Source organism: Salvia splendens, unplaced genomic scaffold, assembly GCF_004379255.2.
Source record: "Salvia splendens isolate huo1 unplaced genomic scaffold, SspV2 ctg713, whole genome shotgun sequence".
In the NCBI taxonomy this organism is placed as follows: Eukaryota; Viridiplantae; Streptophyta; class Magnoliopsida; order Lamiales; family Lamiaceae; genus Salvia; species Salvia splendens.
The window spans coordinates 17,833-39,493 of NW_024599382.1; the positions used below are offsets into that span (position 1 = coordinate 17,833).

General features: G+C 30.6%; 1 long non-coding RNA gene across 1 annotated transcript; it reads left to right on the plus strand.

Annotated features, from left to right (window-relative positions):
• Positions 1-17,854: 17,854 nt before the first annotated feature.
• LOC121791078 lies at positions 17,855-19,504 on the plus strand. The gene is made up of 2 exons (XR_006048473.1): positions 17,855-17,910; positions 19,262-19,504. It is a non-coding gene; the product is annotated as an uncharacterized LOC121791078 (long non-coding RNA).
• Positions 19,505-21,661: the final 2,157 nt, after the last annotated feature.

The window sequence follows — 21,661 nt, forward strand, 5'->3', positions numbered from 1 at the left end:
AACTCAAATTTTTAACCTTTTTATTCATATCCAATTTATTCTAAAAAATGTCAAAATTTTCGATATTAAAAAAAGAGCTATATGTCAATATTTTCATAATATAGATACTCAGAGTCATTTGAATTGTAGTGTATTTTCAAAAAAAATAATTATTTTAGCATTAAATTTAATGTCTTGATCAATACCACAATGTTCAATTTTTGGATCCGCCACGGTCGGTGTGTGGCTTGATTATAAGATCATAAAAACTTTGATGAGAGTGTGTATGCATACATTTCAATTGTGTTGAAGTTAATGGAATTATACGGCGCATTTGAAACGTAACAACGTTCATTAAAGGTTACGTAGATTATCTCAATTCCCAAAAAGGAAATATAGGTTCAAGATAAAAGATGAAATTTATTTTGTGGAATTTATATTTTCGGTACTCAAACTTCTTATAATTTAGGTAACTAAGTTACTTGAAATTTGCACTGACAGTATTATTTTTTATGTTATTTTGGTTTTTGGAGTTTCTTATTCTAATTAAGAAACTTATATTAAGAGGTAAATATTAGGAGTATTACGAAACAGATAGTAATACTCACCCACTAAGGTCTAACTCAATAATACAAACTGTTGGGCTTTAAACGAATCTAGAGTGAAGCCCAAATAGGAAGACAATCCACAAAAATATCAAACTTATAAGCCCATTATTTATTACCAATCTACCAAAAGCCCAATGTAAACCATTGACCTAGACTAATATTAAATTCTTGGTATCCTTTTCAAATATAACTACTACACTATTTTGAGTTTTCTTCAAGAACTCAATTTTTCACACAATTAATAAATTCGTATTAACCAGTCCAACTAATCCAGACAAAAAATTTGAATTGAAAATTTCCACATACCTAGGACATAGGCCAAGAATCTTTGATAAACATTGAAGTAGCTAAAATATTTACAAAGAGATCTCGCAAATTAGGGCTTTGTTACAATTATTTAATTGGCACTAACAAGTGCCGGTGATTAAAATGTGTTACATGTATGCCACTAAGGTTACACGTGGCGAAAATCCGACGGTCGGCACACAATGATTGGGCTGCCACATCACCTAAATTTATATTTTAAGTGAATTTCGAAGCGTACACTTGTGGAACAAGAGAAAAGTGGCAATTGGATGAGAGGTCTACATCTCACAATTATGTAGCATAAGATGAGGTTATTTAGCAGACTTTTGGAAAATGGGGTCATTTTACTATTCACAATTTGTGGATTTTAGCATCAATGTTGAAAACTACACTTGAGGGGGATAGAGATTGAGCCGCAATTAGTCTATGCAATCATTGCTTAATCATGATTGATATTGCATTCTACATTCAACAAGAAATCTAAATTAAAAAGTAACCTCAAATATAGAAATTTAACTAATTTTTAAATAATCAGTGTTCTATTATAATTTCTTGATATATACTAATTTTATAAGTAAAATGACGGAGCCATATACTAATTTTATAAGTAAAATGACGGAGCCAATCATTTCACACTGATCGAATATCTAAAAAGATTTCACAGCTTGCTCAGTATTTTTGGAAATCAAATTAATCTCAATAAATAGAAAATTAACAAATCTCAAAAGAATTCAATCTTATTAAAATTTCTTGATATTAATCTTAAAATAAAGAGATATATCAAAGATAGAGAAATAAATTTGTCATAGTATTAAAGCGATGATATGGAACAAATTCTCGATTTTGAAATTTAACTAATTCATGTATAAAATATTACTCCCTTCGTACCCAAAGAATATGCACTTTGGGTTCAGCATGGATTTTAATATAAAATTGGTAAAGTGAGAGAGAAGTAGAGAGAAAAAGTAAATAAAGTATTGTTAGTGGAGAATGAGTCACACCAGAAGAGACTTTTCAAAATTAGAAAATGCATATTCTTGTAAGACGGATTAAAAAGAAAAGAGTGCATATTCTTGTGGACGAGAGGAGTATTATAAAAAAAAACATTTATTTAACATAAAAAATTACCCGTATTTTGAATCATCCCTCATCTCTACCTAATACTACATGAAAATATTAAGGACAAAAGAGGGATTATGACTAGCTGTCACAATATTTTAATCTATAGAAAAACATATGGTCAAGTACCTTGAATAGGTCAAATTCATCTCTTGAGATCTTATACGGAGTATGTTACAATGTACATTTTCTTGCAATCTTTATATAAGTAATACTTTATGTTATTTGTGAGCTATATGACATTGGTAAACATATTAGTGCACCAATAAAATTCAACAAAATTAATACTCCTAGTTGCAAAATCAAATTTTGATTACTTTTTGAGTCGTCTTTAATAGGTGGGGATATACATTGGGCCTTGAATCTCCTAGCAAGTGCACGTATGATCACTATATTGTTTATTAGCATGACAAACAAGTCATGGGCAATTAACATTATTTGTCATTTTATGACTTCTCAATTATTAAGTAAGCCAACTCACTACTAGCATGCATGCATGATCAAGCCATATATATATATATAGAGTCTCATTATTCACAAATCCACTCTTAAAGACCGAACCACCGAACCATACCAAATTAGGGTTTTTAGATATAGTTTTTTTATGGATGAGAGACACAAATTTATCAATTATTTTAGCCTTCATCACGAGCCTATTTTAATTCATCCGAAGGTAAATAAGTCATACTAACATGTTACGAAGATTTAACTTCATTCCAGTAGGTTTTTACTTCAGTAGGTTTTTACTTCATTCCAGTAGATTTTTATTTCATTCCAGTAGGATTATTACTTCATTCTAGTACGTAAATGCGGTTTCGCCGTCGCGTGCCGTTCTTTCTCTACAATTTCTATCACCACCGCCACAACGCTGATATGGTGTAATAAACACATGGGATGATGTAATAAATTATTGGAATGAAGTATGTGTAGAAGCATTGAAAGTCCTACTGGAATGAAGTAAAAACCTTATCCAATGAAGTAATAACGTTTCTGAATGAAGTAATCAACGCACTTGAATAAATTGTATTTTTTAATGTAAATAAAGTAAAAACTCAGATCAATGAATTCAAATGAAACATATGTTGAATCATTTCAAAACATACTGGAAGAAAGTAAAAACATGTTGTAGTTTCAAGGTATTACGTACAGAATGAAGTAATAAACCTATACAATGAAGTAAAATGCGCTTGTAATGAAGACCGAAAAATTTACACAGTAGCACATCTTATCAAAAAAACTAGATCTAATGGCCCAGATTTGGTCTCTAGTTCGGTCTTTAAAATTGGTTCGACATTGATCACAACTCTATATATATATATATATATATATATATATATATAGGGGTGCATTATAATGATAACCCCAATTTCCGTAATAACCCTATAACCAAATCTGGACCACACATTTTTAAAATCACGCGTTGATATTCAAACTTAGATTTACTTCATAAAAAAAAAGCGCGGGGGTAAATATGTCATTTCGCTCATGATAAAATTTACGTATCCAAATTTCGCTCATTTTAATTTCTGAATTTCGCTCATTTTATCAGTCAGTCAAAAGTATCATTTTATCAACTCAGAGTATCATTCTATCCGGCAAAACTATCATTCTATGCAATAAATCTAACATATATCATTTTATCAGTCAGTCAAAAATATCATTTTATCAACTCAGAGTATCATTCTATCCGGCAAAACTATCATTCTATGCAATAAACCTAACATATATCATTTTATCATTTTATCAGTCAGTCAAAAGTATCATTTTATCAACTCAGAGTATCATTCTATCCGGCAAAACTATCATTCTATGCAATAAACCTATCATTTTATCAGTCAGTCAAAAGTATCATTTTATCAACTCAGAGTATCATTCTATCCGGTAAAACTATCATTCTATACAATAAACCTAATATAATCGGCACAATACATAATATACAAACCTACAAAGCAGTAAACGTATCATTTTATCAACTCAGAGTATCATTTTTATAAGGTTACTGTCATTTTATCCGCTTAGATTATCATTTTATCAGGTAAAAGTATCATTTTATTAAACAAAAATGTCATTTTATACACCAAAAAAACCTATCATTCTATCGGCTGAAAGTATCATTCTACCCGGCAAAACTATCATTCTATCGGCTGAAAGTATCATTCTATCCGGCAAAACTATCATTTTATCAGTTTTATGTCATTTTGTCACGTTAAAGTATCATTTTATCAGCTTATATGCAATTTCTTCAGCTAAACTATCATTTTTATAAGGTTACTGTCATTTTATCCGCTTAAATTAGCATTTTATCAGGTAAAAGTATCATTTTATTAAACAAAAATGTCATTTTATACATCAAAAATACCTTTCATTCTATCGGCTGAAAGTATCATTCTACCCGGCAAAACTATCATTCTATCGGCTGAAAGTATCATTCTATCCGGCAAAACTATCATTTTATGCAGTAAACCTAACATTTATAAGCTAAAAGTATCATTTTATCAACTCAGAGTATCATTCTATCAGGCAAAACTATCATTCTATGCAATAAACCTATCATTTTATCAGTCAGTCAAAAGTATCATTTTATCAACTCAGAGTATCATTCTATCGGGCAAAACTATCATTATATGCAATAAACCTATCATTTTATCATTTTATCAGTCAGTCAAAAGTATCATTTTATCAACTCAGAGTATCATTCTATCCAGCAAAATTATCATTCTATGCAATAAACCTATCATTTTATCATTTTATCAGTCAGTCAAAAGTATCATTTTATCAACTCAGAGTATCATTCTATCCGGCAAAACTATCATTCTATGCAATAAACCTATCATTTTATCATTTTACGTGATATTTGGCAAAATTCAGAAATTAAATGAGAGAAATGACAGTTTTACCCCGCGCTTTTTTTTTATGAAGTAAATCTAAGTTTGAATCTCAACCGCATGATTAGAAATATGTGTGGTCCAGATTTGGTTATAGGGTTATTACGATATTTAGGGGTTATCATCTGATCACGACTCTCTCTCTCTCTCATAATTATATATATATATATATATATATATAGGGGAGCGTTATTCTCCTATTCATCCCTTAGATCCTTTATTCTTCTTAATATGGGCCGTTAGATCTCATTCATCAACGGTCCAGATGATCTGCATTATTACAATATAATGGTGCATTATTAGTCGGTGTGCATTATTCAACTGAAAATCTGCATTATTACACTATAATGGTGCATTATTAGTCGATATGCATTATTCAACTGAAAATCTGCATTATTAAATGACACGTGGCACCAATCTAACCGTCAGATGACAAAATCGTGGGGCTGAGATACAAAAAGGAAATGAATACATCCATATATATATAATATATATATATATATATATATTGTTTATTTTGATTTTAAGGGGGTGCCATGTATAACTCTATCTTACAGTGAGAGGGGTCACAATTTTATGCTCCTAGTCCAACTAATATTATTGATCTCGACTTGATTGAATTAACAATATATCTTCCCTTTTCAAATAATAGAGCAATAATTTAGAATATAAAACCCACAAACATCGAACTACATTAATAATAATACAAAATAGAGGATCTCTATGATCCATCTCCTCTTCACTCTATTTCAACTCAAAACACCCTATAAATACTACTCTTCATCTTCAACTTCCCCACTACAAACCACCCAAAAATGGGCATGCATTGTTAACCACAAGGAGAAACTCCTCAACTTAGAGAAAACGGAGAAGAAATCCAATCTAAACTCCTTCTACTTCTTCCTTGTATTCATAGTCATGTACATTTCCACATTCTACATCTTCAATCTCCCCTTCAACTCTAATGCGCACCACCAAATTCTGGTTCATCATGTCCAACACCCTCATCCTCATCATCGCCGCCGACTCCGGCGCCTTCTCCCCCTCCAAAACCCTCGAAGATTGCACCAACCATCAACCTCCCACCAACCCCTCTCCCCTGTAATTTCCCCACCAAACACGTCCAAAAACAACATCAACTCATCATCATCAGGCACCACAAGAAGACAGCTTCGATCAACCTCCGGAAAAGATAATAGAGGTGGTGGTTGTTGCTGCTTCAGATGATGATCACATTGTTCTCACACAAGAAACCCTCGAAATTGAAAAAACAGACCGTGGAAAAGATGATGATGATTGGTGATGAGAAAAAAAGTGAAATTGAAGAGGGAGTGGTGGATATGTTGTCTGAAACTGAAAGTGAAAGGGAAGAAGACGAGTACTCGAGAATGTCGGATGAAGAAGTGAATGAGAGAGTGGAGGAGTTTATTCGAAGGTTTAGGCTTCAAGCCGTCACAAGCAGACGACCCTTGCCCTGTTGTTTTCTGCTGTCTCATACGTGGTAGCGTAGCTATCATGATTTTGTTGTGCTTATTATCTAATTATATAGTATGATCTTTCTCGTAGTAATTATTTGTGAGACGTGTTGAGAAAAGAGGTGGGTGTTTCGGATCATTGATTTGAGATCATGGACAGGACTTTTCACCTGAAGAACAATCACGTATAACCAGGATGTCAATCGAGCCTATCCGTAAATTCACAAATTATGGGATAATTAGATTGAAATATTACCAAGTTAGAAAATTTTAACTATAATCCTAAACGTTCGGGTTTCATACTAGTCCAATGACTAATGGATAAAAGCAAAGTATTCAAATTAGTTTTTGAATTTTCTTAACTCTAATAAATATATTCAGAAATCAAAGACGTTAATCATATGGCAAACATAAACGCGAATACAATTGAAAACTACGAGTATAATAATTAAAAATAAATAGTAATTACCTTGATAAATCTTAATGGTTGAATGGTTTTAACATTTAGAATAGATAGTGATAAATATGTAGCATCTTAAAATCTAACTGAAAATTTGTAAAATGAAAATTAAACATAAATACATTTACATAAATTTGAAAACATCTTTTAGAATTCTAAATATTTCTTACTGTGAACTGGAATTTTCCAATATATATATATAAAGTCGTGATCATATGATAACCCCTAAATATCGTAATAACCCTATAACCAAATCTGGACCACACATATTTCTAATCATGCTGTTGAGATTCAAACTTAGATTTACTTCATAAAAAAAAAGCGCGGGGTAAAACTGTCATTTTCTCTCATTTAATTTCTGAATTTTGCCAAATATCACGTAAAATGATAAAATGATAGGTTTATTGCATAGAATTATAGTTTTGAGATTCAAACTTAGATTTACTTCATAAAAAAAAGCGCGGGGTAAAACTGTCATTTCCCTCATTTAATTTCCGAATTTCGCCAAATATCACGTAAAATGATAAAATGATAGGTTTATTGCATAGAATGATAGTTTTACCGGATAGAATGATACTCTGAGTTGATAAAATGATACTTTTGACTAACTGATAAAATGATAAAATGATAGGTTTATTGCATAGAATGATAGTTTTGCCGGATAGAATGATACTCTGAGTTGATAAAATGATACTTTTGACTGACTGATAAAATGATAAAATGATAGGTTTATTGCATAGAATGATAGTTTTGCCGGATAGAATATACTCTGAGTTGATAAAATGATACTTTGACTGACTGATAAAATGATAGATTTATTGCATAGAATGATAGTTTTGCCGGATAGAATGATACTCTGAGTTGATAAAATGATACTTTAGCTTTATAAATGTTAGGTTTACTGCATAAAATGATAGTTTTGCCGGATAGAATGATACTTTCAGCCGATAGAATGATAGGTATTTTTGGTGTAAAAATGACATTTTTGTTTAATAAAAATGATACTTTTACCTGATAAAATGATAATCTAAGCGGATAAAATTACAGAAACCTTATAAAAATGATAGTTTTTCCGGATAGAATGATACTCTGAGTTGATAAAATGATACCTTTAGCTTATAAATGTTAGGTTTACTGCATAAAATGATAGTTTTGCCGGATAGAATGATACTTTCAGCCGATATAATGATAGTTTTGCCGGGTAGAATGATACTTTCAGCCGATAGAATGATAGGTATTTTTGGTGTATAAAATGACATTTTTGTTTAATAAAATGATACTTTTACTTGATAGAATGATAATCTAAGCGGATAAAATGACAGTAACCTTATAAAAATGATACTCTGAGTTGATAAAATGATTCGTTTACTGCTTTGTAGTTTTATTATATTATTATATTGTGCACATAGAATAGTTTTGCCGGATAGAATGATACTCTGAGTTGATAAAATGATACTTTTGACTGACTGATAAAATGATAAAATGATATATTTTAGGTTTATTGCATAGAATGATAGTTTTGCCGGATAGAATGATACTCAGAGTTGATAAAATGATACTTTTGACTGACTGATAAAATGATAAGTTTATTGCATAGAATGATAGTTTTGCCGGATAGAATGATACTCAGAGTTGATAAAATGATACTTTTGACTGACTGATAAAATGATATATGTTAGGTTTATTGCATAGAATGATAGTTTTGCCGGATAGAATAATACTCTGAGTTGATAAAATGATACTTTTGACTGACTGATAAAATGATAAAATGAGCGAAATTCAGAAATTAAATGAGCGAAATTTGGATACGTATATTTCATCATGAGCGAAATGACATATTTACCCCCGCGCTTTTTTTTATGAAGTAAATCTAAGTTTGAATCTAGACCACGTGATTTTAAAAATGTGTGATCCAGATTTAGTTATAGGTTATTACGGAAATTGGGGTTATCATTATAATGCATCCATATATATATAATTTCTACGTATGATATGTAGATATTAAATAATATTATAAAAATATTCCAACATTTTGAAGTGTATATTTCAGATTGTTCTTCTAAATTAATTATTCAATGGAAATTGTTTAATTTCGACTTTGGGCCTATCGAAGACGGCCTAAAACAAATGAACGTTGAAGCTGATTTTTTCGAATATGTGATCGGGCTAGGGCTATTGCAGCCCAATAAAGCTTAGTTTGTTAGGCCCGTTGTTATTAACTGTTTTTTGTATTTCAGTCATTATTACATCTCCGTCCAAAAAAAATAGACTAGTTTTACTATTTTGGGCCGTTCCCAAACTTAGAGCTAAATCTAAAGTTTTTTGTTTGAATTTTTTCTATCTTTCTGTTGTTTAGAAACATGTGCAGATTAAAAACTAATCAAAATTAAATCTGTAGTAAATATAGAAACTTCAATATCTGGTGATGTAAACTAGTCCTTTCACTTATGCTGATAGAGAAAGGACTTCGAATTCATCTCTCACGATTGAAAAAATGGATTGTAAATATGGTCATTTTCTCATATTTTCTCATACATGTACAGCCCTTCTAAGTTCAAACCACTCTTCAATTATATACATGAGTCATGACTCCTATTATTTGTTTCAACTCTTCATACACAAACATCCCTAACATCCCCTCCCCCACCTCGGGTCTGGGCCCGGGCCCGACTAACAACGAGATATATCGGCTTCTTAACTACATATGCACACATTCTTCACCAATGCATCACAACTAGGTCTGTGCTTCGCTCGATAGGATTAGGTAGCGCGGTCGAGTGTGGGCCCCTTCTCGCACCCCGTGTGGAGCTCTTGTCCTATTAGTTACGAATAATGTAGTGCACAAAAGCTTGTCTTCAAGTTAAACATGGTTGGGAATGTCTACACGTCCATCACTTGGTATTGTTTAAAGGTATATATGGAGACAAGTTGCAGACACACCCAATAATACTGCTAAATTTGTTAGCTCTTCCTTATTATATAAATCTAGCTTTTGTCCCCTTCCACGACAATAAAGAGTCACACTTTATCTAAGCTCTTCACAAAAGTTCTCGACTTCTTGTTTATGGAGCTTAGCTGGATTTTGTTTTATATTGGGACGACAACAATTTAAGCGTGAGTCATCAGGTGAACTTTTGGGATGGGCCGGGCCGGGCCGGATCTGATATAGTTTGGACCCGAAAAGGCGTGGCCCAGCCCAATCCAGAACCTGGCTTGCTCAAGCCAAGGGCGTGTTTGTTCTGTCATGTGCTACGCTTGTTTGGACAACTCTGTAGTCTCTACCTATGCTTTTACGAGTCTATGACCGAAGTTAGTTATAAGTTCGAATTTCGTCGAGTCTTTCACGGTTTCACCATTCAAGTTGAGAGTCTAAGAAGACATTTCATAGCTTCATCATTTTTTTCGTATCAAAATAAAATTTTGACTCAATTTTATAATTTAGCAAAATTATAATCACAAAATACAGTATTGTTTCTAATATAATATTAAATCAACCAAATGTAAAATAATGTAGAGTGGATAGGGATTAATATGGTGACAATGTATTAAGTTGATAGCTGATCAGCCAGCTTTAATTAACTCTCATAATTTTGTACCTAACTTGTATACTTTACACACACTCATGAAAGTTTATTTTTTAGTTACCAAAAAATAGAAATAAAATTGAAATGATGAAAGAATGTGACATATTGTTGATGAGTCGTTATCTTTTATGGGTATGCGTGGCGGCCATATTTGATGAGATTATGATATGGTATAGATAGCATGGGCATCTAATTTTTATTTTTAAAGCCCAAATTGTGGGTTTGGATTTCATCACGTTACGCTAGTCCTAAACCCATACCATCATTACCACACTATACCATTCGATATCATTTAATCCACTCTTTTGTATGCCTTTTATTTTTCTTGCCACTTTGGATTCGAATAAATATATTTAAAGTGTCGTTTGATTGTCATAACTTATTATTGTATGATTATTTATTTAAAATTAAGTTATGAATTATTTTAGTTAGAGGGAGGTAGCTATGACTAATTATCATAAGATTATCCTTCTAGGATTAAATTATGGGATTTAGTCTTATGAACCGATCATATTACATATTCAATCATGATATATAATCTTACCAGTCGAACAGGTCCTAATAGTAATAATTGGATATGATGATGATGGTGATGAGAAAAATACCCTCGAAAGTATCATTCTACCCGGCTTATGAACACCAAAAATACCTATCATTCTATCGAACAGGTCCGGTGGAAAAACAGACCGGCAAAACTATCATTTTATGTCTTAATAACAGACCAAAAATAACAGGTCCTAATAGAAAAATAACAATGTGATCATTCTGTCGAACAGGTCCTAATAGTAATAATTAAATTATGGGATTTAGTTTTATGAACACCAAAAATACCAAAATTGGGTGTGGCATGAGTTTTAGGGCACTCATAGTGCGTCGAAAAATTGGCCGAACTTGAGACCCGAGATGGGGCAGGGATGTGGCCAAGCCACGAACTTGAGACCGCACCTTTTTTTAAGTTTTCGTATTTTATTTTCTTTTCTTTTCTTTTTTCTATTTCTTTTTCTTTATTTTTTTCATCGTATTTAACGTCTTATGGAGTACTTTTATTTGTCGGCATTTTTATTTCATAGTTTATCTATGAATGGGACAATAATACGGAGTAGTATAATTTTAGTGGAAATTCTCATTAGTTTTACTGTGGTAGAATCCTTTAGTAGTTTGTAGAGTCAGTGAAAGTTTATGATAATAATTTGGGTTTTAAGGAGAATCGATTGGAGTCATCAATAGAACTTTAGTAAAAAAATCAACTATGTAACCTTTTAATTTTAATCATATGACATTATAGAATTAAGAAAAAGAGCAAAAAAAATGGTCGGTGGAGTATGTATAGTTAATGACTGTGTGATCTGTAGTTGTGGATTGTGTGTTTATGATCTAATTTGAAAAGCTAACTGATACCTAAACAATATAGATTACGCCCAAATTTGTGATGTGGGTTGTAAATGATTTAAAGAAAAAGGTAATTTGAATATTGTATGGAAAATAAGTCAATTTCAAGATGAGTAAAATAATTTCTTATTTTCATTAAATTTTGTCTAATACTTATCACTAAAAAGTTTTATGAAAGAAAACAATTTCATTTTATTCTTTAAAAAATAAAGATAATTAGATTTGCCCAGTGATTAAATTAATGAAAATAAGTAAAATAACGTCCAATGGAACGTTGAAGTTTAATGATTTCTCATTACTTTATGAACGTACATATATGAATAATATCAACGTATAAATTGATTGTGACTTATAAGTTTTTTTCCTCTATCACTAAACGACAAAAAGGTTTATAATTTTGTCATACCTTATTGCCAAGTGTAACACCAACATATACAAATGTTGCATTTTACCGTTAAATGCATAAAATTATTATTTTAACTATGATGGTTTTATGGATTGAGCCGATATATAGAAGTAGATATATAATGAGAAAGAGAAAATGTAGAGAAGAGTCCGAGGTCCTTATAATTTATTTTAAATATTTTGATTTGATTAATTTTGACTTATATCCTCCAAATCTTTGATGCCCTTAGTTATCTAACTCTATTTCTTCATTTTTTGATCTATTCTCCGATTTCGTTGTACACAACCATCTCTCTATCTCTCTCATTGCCTCATGTTGTGGAGTTCGAAAGCACTTAAGTCTTATACAATACATTCATATTTTGTAGGTATCAAATGTCAAAAAATGAAAAAAAAATATACACATATATAGACTATATAGAGTACTAGTATGTGTGTATCATATTCCATTTTATATAGATGTGCAATAAATTAAATCACTTTGAGGTTAACGTGGGACTTCATTGTCTCCTTTTGATTGGCATTGAAGAAGGTTTTGTGGGGATGGGTACATGATTCATCTTTATATTATGTATTTGGTAAAGTCATTTTCAAGATTTAAGATGGATTCCACCAAAAAACTAAAATGATTAATTAAGTAAACAAATAGTACAGTGTGATAAAATATGATGGTGAAACATTGCATGGGCCATAAATATGATTAATTCCCGACCTAAAAGGAAGAGAGAAATTTAAAATGAAAAAGATGGAATTCTTGTGAGGTAGACATTTTCCCTTGCTTTCTTTTTCCAATTTATTGGCAGACCAGACAAATTAGATGATAATGATCATCAATCTTTCCTTTTTTTATATATTATGACTAGATATTGCCGACGTGTATAATATTAGTATCGAGGATTAAGTGAAAATATTTGTAATAATAAAACGATCAAATTAGTTGTCTAATTGTAGAAATATTTGTAATGATAGGTTCATGACAAATCGGTCCACTTCATAAATGATGTAGAGTACATATTGAGGGTGTTTGGTTGACAAGATTAAATCTCATGATTAAATATGTATCATCTTTGGTTCATAAGATTGAACCCTTCAACTTAATCCTAAATGGATAGTCACATGATATTAGTCATGACAACCGAACGCCTCCATCATGATTTGTTAAAAAACAACTGTAACAAAAAGCGGCTTGACGAATTAGGCAAAATTGAATCTTATAAATATTATTCAATATATAGTTGATTGAAACAATATTACATATAATTAATTTTATTTATTAGTGTTGGCCGTTCTATGTGCTAATATTAATCTAAAAAAAATAGCCTTATAATTAATTTGAAATAAATTAATTATAAGTATACAAATAACAAAAGGAATTAAAATAACAAAAAATGGTGGTCTTAGTTTGAAGTATTATACGGCAACGGCGATGTTGATTCTATTTGTTTTAGTACGGATTGCACGGCAATGCATGGTTCCATAGATCTCTACTTGAAAGATGTGAAAATTTTGGATCTTTCTGAATTATTGAATAAAATACCCTCTAGAAATGGTTAGATAATTTTTTAGCAGAATTAAAAAATGGGACATAAACAAGTAAACATGGAGTAACGTGTGGTATGGGATTTATACTTTTATTTCATGAATAAATATGATCCTAGATCTAAGGTTTTCACAATTGCACATGATAACTTGTACCTATTTAGCCTACATTGCCATAATTGCACACATCTTTTTTAATCCCATGTTCCACTTAATTTAATTTTCAAGGAAAAAATCTTTAGCCAATCCATACAAAAAGTTGGGTATCTTTCTTTAATTGATAAGGAAAATCTTTAGCCAATTCCATACAAAAAATCGTTTCATTCAATTGATAAGGAAAATTTGTTATTCATATCTCAAATTGTTCATTATGCAGTAATAAAATTAATATTTAAAATGGACAAATATTTTGATACCTCATTTGTGTGTTTTAATCAGCATATTATGTCATTATGAAAATAATTAGGAAAAATCTATAGACTAAGGGCATTTGCACTAGCGTGCGTGCTGAGTGAAACATTGATCAACACGTGGCACCTATACGCATTAGCGTGCCCAAGCACATTTTTCCTTCGTTAATGTGACCAAATATGGACACCTATAATTTTGTTTTGAAATATAGCTAATATATTTGTATATTACAAACGATTGATTCCAATATGATCTAGTTGAAGAAATCTAGACATGTTTTGGTCACCCCGAGGATGTTTAGGGTTTTAATAGTGTAATTTTTAGTTGTTTTAATAGTGTACTTATAAAAATTTCAATGTATTTTTTTGTTACATGGTTGATAATTTAGAAGATCAAATATACCTTTTTGTAATCGTATGTGATTTGGTGAGGAAGAATTACATGTGTTGTTATTATGTGCACATGTATTTTCTATAATCATGCATGTGGTTTGATTCAGAATAATTGAATCTCGGCAACCGTTCATCCATTTATCACCTAAATAATGTAAATTTAATTGTATGTGTGCGTGTGGATTCAGAAGAATTATAGTAGTAGTATGTATTTATTAATTGATGATTTTATTTAGTTTCTAGGAAGTTACTTGGATTGAACAAGAAACCATATTTATATTCATTAAAGTGTGGATCTATGACAACTTGTAATGCATCATCAAAATAATAATGCACTTAACTACGATTATGGGAGTATTAAGAAGTGATCTGTCACTAAATTAAATATACACTCCCTTAATTATTTGAAAAATTATTAAAATAAGAATAGCTTATGAAAGATATAATCCAATTCGAGTCCTAAGAGCATCCACTATAGCATAGGCGCGCCTATAGCCTCAGAGGGGGCGACGGCGGGGCGCCTTATAGTGGGAGGGACGTCCGCCCCGGGGCGGACGAAAAAAAGTGGGGTGGACGGACTACCGGCGTTTTCGGGGCGAGGACGCGGCGATCGCGTGGGGCGGCGGTCGGCTATAGCCCCGTTCTATTTTTTTCTTTCGAAAATTAACCCTATAAATACCACTTTTCCACCATCTATTTACATCATTTTCACACACTCTCCCTTCATTCACACTCTACACTTTCACTCTCTAAAAATGCACGGTGGAGACAACGAATCGGGATATGGCGGCAATCCTTCCCAGCCGTCGGGGTATGGCGGCTATTCTTCTCAGCCGTCGGGATATGGCGGCTATCCTTCTCAGCCGTCGGGATATGGCGGCTCTCCGTCCCAGCCATGGTGTTGGAGTCAATTTCCCCCGCCGTGGGCATCGAGTCCAACTCCTCCACCATCTCAGCCGTGGAGGTCTTCTCCCATGCCCCAACCTTTGTCGAGGAATCTGAGCCGCTCGGCGTTTGGAGATTACAGACCCAACCTCGACGCCCTTAACCATCCGCGTCCGGAGACCCCTTTCCAATCCAGCAGCTCTCTGATTAGATGGTGGCGGCGTTTTTATTTGTATTTTGTTTTAAATATTCATTATATAATTTTACCTTTGTCAATACAACGAATATTCGGTCACAATTACCTCGTCTTATAATTATTTCAATTCAGCTGATTTTAAAACTAAACGAAAAAAATTAAAATTAAAATTAAAATTGGTTATAAAATTTCGGAGCTATTGGAAGTGTCCGTCTATAGTAGCGAAAACAAAAATTTGGGGCTGTGGACAAAAAAGGGGGCCGGGCTATTGGGGACGTCCCCTATAGTGGATGCTCTAACTCATATGCTTATATTGGAAATGGTAGTGGATTTAACACAATTTAAAAGAATTAGGAATGTTATAAGAAGTCTTTGACAAAATAAGCTTATAAACTCCTACCACTACCCGATCAATTTATCGACGACTATTATAAAAAAATAGTTCGTTTGCAATTTCCAATATTTATTTTTTCGTTTATTTTCCACCAACGCATGAATTATTCATTAAATAAAGAAACTCTATTAATCTTTCATCTTAATAATTATTGAGTACAATTTCAAATTTCAATCGATTCTGTACGAGTAGAAATTTTTAAGATGATGTGCCAACACGTTCATTGAAATTTTATAATGGTGCAATCATGCATATCTATTTATGTTACAATTCTGTCAAATCAGATTCTCATATTTATTTATATTTGCATACGATATTACTGCACTTAAAATTCATAGTAAAAGTAAATAAATAAAGATAAAATAACCAAATCAAGTTTTTAGTCACGATTGCTTCTGTAATTAGTAAGTATCAAAAGGGTTTTCATTTTGCATTTGAAGATTTTACAACTGATTGCATAGTTCACCAATGCTGCCCCGATCCGTGGGAGTTAGGGTTGTGTCTCGGTCCTAGTGTAATCGATCGTCTGAGAAGATTCTCACTTTTAGCTATCGTGAGATTTTTGTGTTGTTTATATATTTTAGCTTGTCAGTTGTCACTATGACTATTGAAATTATACGTGTCTTGCATCGTAAAAACTTTAATCTTCAATTAATCGACATTGGCAACCAATCGCTAGTATTCAGTTATTTGGAGCTTGTGATTGTCTTCTTTCTTGATGTCTCGTCTTGTTGTCTTGATAGCCTATACTCCTCTGTCTTGTTATGGTTATGCTCTATTTATTTACAATAAGGGTAAGCTCCATTTACTTTCTTAATAGTATTATTGGTGAGTTGTTATTCTTTATTTATTTTTTGTCTATGTTAATTTGATAACGGATGAACCCAGATAACTCACCATCTATTGAAGGTTTATAGGCATTTTAGTTCTTTATAAAAAGACTATTATAAGTGAAAAAAATCCAACTAGTTTGCATCTCAATTCTCATACATTGAGTGGTACTTTTTACCCTACTTTTGCTGCTAAAAAAACTTCATTCCCTAAATTATCTTTGTGATTATTTTATTAATAATTGCTGTAAATTTTAGTTTGAAGTGACTACAAATTCGAAGAATCCAGAAATTACCAACTCACCCCTCTGCTTCCAAAGAAAATAAAACGAGAATAATTCTTTTTGGTAGCTCAGGAACCACCATATCTTATAAATTATCCTTTGATAGCGACTGCCATTTTCTCCACACCCTTTTATTTTGTCCCTCATTAATTACCCTTAAATTAAACAAATACTACTAATACAAATTTGATAATAAAATTATTCCATTGTTTAATAAAGTACTGGTCCTTTTATAGGGACTAGAAAGTCCAACATTTAGGCAATCATTGATTAAATGATTGAACCCCTAATTAATATTCGTGAATACATTTTGGATAATTATGTTTTAGAGTACAAAACATGCATTCATTCTGTGAAGACTCGAATCTATACATATATAAAGGGGGAGTTTTGGGGGTATTTATGGAATTATCATTTAAGCTTAAATATATAATTTAAATACTACAATCTAGACATTTAAGAATAAAAACTTTCACATCATAATATAAGAAATAACGTGTCCCCTATAAAGTCTTGACCCCACCAATCAATGAAATTAATTATTCAGTTTTTTTAACGTTTTATTCTTCATATTTATAGGTTTTGATTGTAGGAAGTTAATTCCTTTTATTTTAATTATAAGTGGAGGAAGTGAAAGGTTTTGCAAGAAATTAACTTCTAATTTCTACTATAAATATATAGCATTTGATAGCTTATAATCCACACATTTCTATCTTTTTCTCATTACATTCTTTGTTGAACATTTTGCAGAGATTTGATCAAATTTTAGGTACTCTCTTGACTCTCTATCAATGTTAGTTTAATATGAAGTTCGTTTTCTACATCATAAATTTTATTATATAATAATAATGTTTGTTTATATTCCCAATTCTTCATATTTAATTTTGTTACTTTAATATTATCTAAATCGTTTAGTTATTTTCTATTATTTATTTGCATGCCTATTTTTTAAATTTGTTGTTATTAAGTGTGTTGTATGTAACACAATAGTCATAAGTGTATCTGAATTTGTCTAATATTAATTTAAAACCTATTTGTTTACATTATACAACTAATTCTAATATGAGTATTATTTTTTATTATTATGTTATTTATATTTGAGCATTAAATTAATGTTGTAACTATTATAATTGGAATCTTTTGTTATAGGTGATGTGAATTAGATTCATTTTTCTTCTTAGAGCTTAATCAAAATGTTGTTTCAAATATCCCCATTCATGTATTGTGAATCAGAGCTCTACAATTTTTTATAATTTGTTATTAAGTATTTTAAATATATGGTATGTTTTAGTTGTATAATTCATAGTTATTTTGTTTACCATCTAAAATCAATAATGTTTTAAAATATCTTAATGAAAAGATTTTATTTATTTTTATGCAAATTGAGGGAAGTGGAAGTGAAAAGGCTTTGAAATATAAATTGAATAATTACTTCAAATTTATTGAGGAAATTGATAAGATTTTGGAAGAGAGACTCTCCAAATCTTTATGGTCCGTTTCTTCTACAATAATGACAGGTAAGGATTTTGCTTCTCTATAGTAATTATTTGGTTTTAATACTATTGAATTGCTTTCGTAATTATAATGCTAGGCTCATATGCTTGCAGGAATCCACACATTATAAAAAGTGCTCTTTACCGAGCACAGCGTCAATTTTTTGCTCTTTATATGTGGGGTTTTAATCATCTCTTTTCATGGCTAAATAATGTATTAGTAGTGTTTTGAGAAAATGTGTTTTGTCTCTTCACTTCCACTTAAATAATTTGAAAGGTCACAAGATATAAATGGTATTTATTATTAATTTAATTTACAATAAATAATACTATACCATTGAGTTACTCTCAAATCTTCTATAAATACCAATTCTATTAATCAAAAAAATACTATTTCAGTAAAGATGCTTCTGTCCGTCAAATCATGTGGAGTATTATCTTTCTCTCCCAGCTATTTAATCTAATTTGTGTTTTTAATTATGTTATTTTACTTTTGATGCTTATCTTATTTTAGTTTCTTATCTTTCCTTTTTATTACTGTATTTTATTCTATTCATTATATTATTGCAAACAATTAAAAAATATATGTGGGCAACTATTTTGTAAAATCTTCACTTATTTTTGCAGGTATACTTTTGCCTTGAGAAAGCTTCAAAAGTAACAGTTCTGCACCAAGATATGAATCCACAACCTGTTGGTTTGAAAAAATAGATATTATCATATGGGAAGACATAATTTAGTTGGAGATTTGCGGCTATTCAGTTTTACCTTACTTAACTCGTAGAATTATTGCATCACCGATTACTCAGTATGCATGAAATTATAAACAATTCAAGATATTGACAGACTGGTTTACCTCTCTTGCTTTCATTCTTGCTTTCAAGAACTACATTACTGCTTTTATACTTGCTTTCAAGAGCAACATTATGAAGTTACAATTTTTCTTATATGCAATTTTTCTTAGGCATATTAGAATTTCATTGGCTATTGAAAAAAACTTGAATTTCATAAAACAATTAAATTGAAGCATGGTATTTGAAAACCTGCTAATAATGATGCATTACTTTCCACGTCTATTGCTTGCGCAACATGAAGCATGAAGCTTGTGAGAAAATTAATAATATAATATAAATTTATTTAATTCAATCATTTAATTTTCTTTCTCATTTTTAGCGTCTTTTCATATTTCATTACTTTGATTAATAATAAAATATAAAATACAATCCAATAAAATTTAACCGTAGTTAATAACGTATTGATATAAAATTTAAAATTGCCAATTTGTGGGGTTTCAATATTGAGGAAATTAAAAAGTTTTATTTAATTCTAATCATTAGTGGACAAAATGAAAAGTTTTGGTTTTTACTGAATTTTGATTGAGGTTTCAATATCCCCATGATATTAAAGTCTCTACATTGGTGTTGAAGTATTTTATACAATTATATAAAATCCATAACGATATTTACGGACATTTAATATTGCCATTGATTGGTGTTTATAAGTATGAGGAATAACGACCTTTTGTTGTATGAGTATGCGGATTAACCGAAAGGTTGTAAAGTAAATTCTGAGATTATTGCTTCAATGGCCTTCCATTTCATTTTCCAAAATTTATTATACATTTATTCGTTACTCATTTCATACAAATACAATGGCGGAAATTATTATCATTCATTTTCCAAAATTTGATAACATTTACGTATCGCTTAGTTTTTAATTTTTGGGAAATTAAAAGGTTTTAAAATTTTTAATAATAGGTGAAGAAAGTGAAAAAGTTTTGAGGAGTTATCTTCTATTTTTTGGACTATAAATATATGACATTTGGTAATTTATCCACTCACATATTTTTTTTCATCACGTTTTTCACTCCCTCCATATTTTCCAAATCTCTTCATATTGTGAAGTTATGATATTCTTTTTATTTTTTTCTATTATTAAAGTTTATTTTAAAGTGATTAACAAAGTAAAATTGAACTAGGACGGAGGGAGGATTTTATTTATATTTAGCTCATTTGTTGGTCATAATGATTATATTTTAACGTTAAGGGTTTAGGATTTAGGTTTCAAGGTTTGAGTTTTTAGCGTATTAGGGTCACTATATTGCAATGTAATGAAGCTCGACTATGATAAAGTATAGTACTGATTTAAATGGATACAAAATACAAAAAAGATTACACACAATTTTGTGACAATATTATTCTGCGTCGGCGTTTTTATACTTCAAAATACAATTTTAAAACCGTTTTGAGGTTTGAAAAGCTATCGTCCAATTTTAAAACTTGCAATACTACCAATTTATTTTCGGAATCAAAACTTGATCTTGTGTTAATCAATTAACAATTTAAAATCGTATGATAAAAAAATATTTCATCGTGCATCGCACGTGGGTTAAAACTAGTTACTTAAAAAGCAAAATAATATCTCCTATTTTCTAGAAAAGAAAAAAACGAAACGAGTATTGCGAAACTAAAATTGGGAAGGAAACGACCACGCGAAATGTCGTTTATACCTTGTAAACACGTAATTAAGTCCATCAACATTAATCTTAAGATTATTTAAAGTTGATTTTTATCAAGGAGAAGTCCAAAACTCACATAAACAACACTAATCCTATATTCTTTGTAACATTATGCCAAAGCTCTATCTATCAAATTGAACAATATTCATAAAATTTACTTTGTTCCATATTTCATCTAGCATTCTAACCGAACACAATTCTACCAGTCTAGAGTTATTTTTCTTTTAAATGTTTACTCTAGTCCTATATTTTTAAAAATAAAATATTGATCCTTTATTATTTTTTACTATATTTTATTTTTTCTCTATTGAAGCCATAAAAAGTAATTACATTCTTACAATTTTGTACTTTTGAAATCAATTGTGTTGTCTCTTGCGGGCTAATAAAACAAGTAGTTGTATGAAATTTAATTACATCAAATCATGTATTGAAATGCTCTATTTAGAGCATTTACAATGAGAGAGGAAAATCATGTAACTATCATATTTACCTTTTTTCCATGAAAAATC